The sequence below is a fragment of the Orycteropus afer genome, unplaced genomic scaffold (assembly GCF_000298275.1).
Source record: "Orycteropus afer afer isolate SDZICR_OR568_19922 unplaced genomic scaffold, OryAfe1.0 scaffold00602, whole genome shotgun sequence".
Classification (NCBI taxonomy): Eukaryota; Metazoa; Chordata; class Mammalia; order Tubulidentata; family Orycteropodidae; genus Orycteropus; species Orycteropus afer.
Window position 1 is genome coordinate 44,748 of NW_006922189.1, and position 1,025 is coordinate 45,772.

Below are 1,025 nucleotides of genomic sequence, written 5' to 3' on the forward strand. Positions count from 1 at the left end.
TTGGGTTTCCGAGGCAGTATCACTACGGAAGTAGATTGCCCAACCTTCCTTCCGAGGAGTGGCTGGTGGGTTTGAACCACCAGTCTTCTGCTTAGCAGTCAAGTGCCTTAGCCACTGTGCTACCAGAGCTCCTTGGTACCAAGCATAATTGAGGAAAATTTGTCTTTACTCATGTAAAACATGAACTCTCTGTCATATTAGGTCTACATACAATTACATGTTCCATACAAATTCTCTACTATAACATTGTTATGAAAATTTTTAATATTTATGCTTTATATGTCTTAGTTTAGATACATCAAGATAGATTAAATATTAAATCACACATTAAAAATATATTTTACTCATTTATTAAAGGAAATTTTAATCAAATATTTTATTTCCTTCAAAATAAAGTCAAAATTAATCTTTTAATAGGTCAATTTAGCCCTGGAACACTTTAATAAAAACACATTTTCTAGAAAATTACCAAATTATCAAGCATATAGAATTTTGACTTTATCTACTGTTTATAGTATGTCTGTCATTCATACCACTTATAACAGGCAACTATACTTGATTTTGTACTTACCTTGATAATTACACAAGCCACTATGAAGATTCTTTAGCTAGTCTTGATGATCAATGTCTCAGTAAAATTTAAAAATAAGACCAGCAGATCATGCATTTCCTTAGGTAAATGTCACTTATGGTTGCAAAACAAAACAAAATAAACCAATTTTCTTTGAAGAGCTCAACTCATGGCAATTTTAAGTGTGTCAGTGCAGAAGTGGAGATTGCTGTTGCTGTTGTTAGATCCCATTGAGTCAGTCATGACTCATAGGTATAACAAAATGAAACACTGCCCAGACAGCACCATCCTCACAATTGTTGCTGTGCTTGAACCCATTGTTGCAACTGCTGTGTCAATCCATCACATTGAAGGTCTTCCCCTTTCAAGCTGGCCCTCTGCTTTACTGAGCATGAAAGCTTTCTTCAGGGACTTTTTTTTTTTTCCTGACAATATGACCAAACTAGGTGAGATA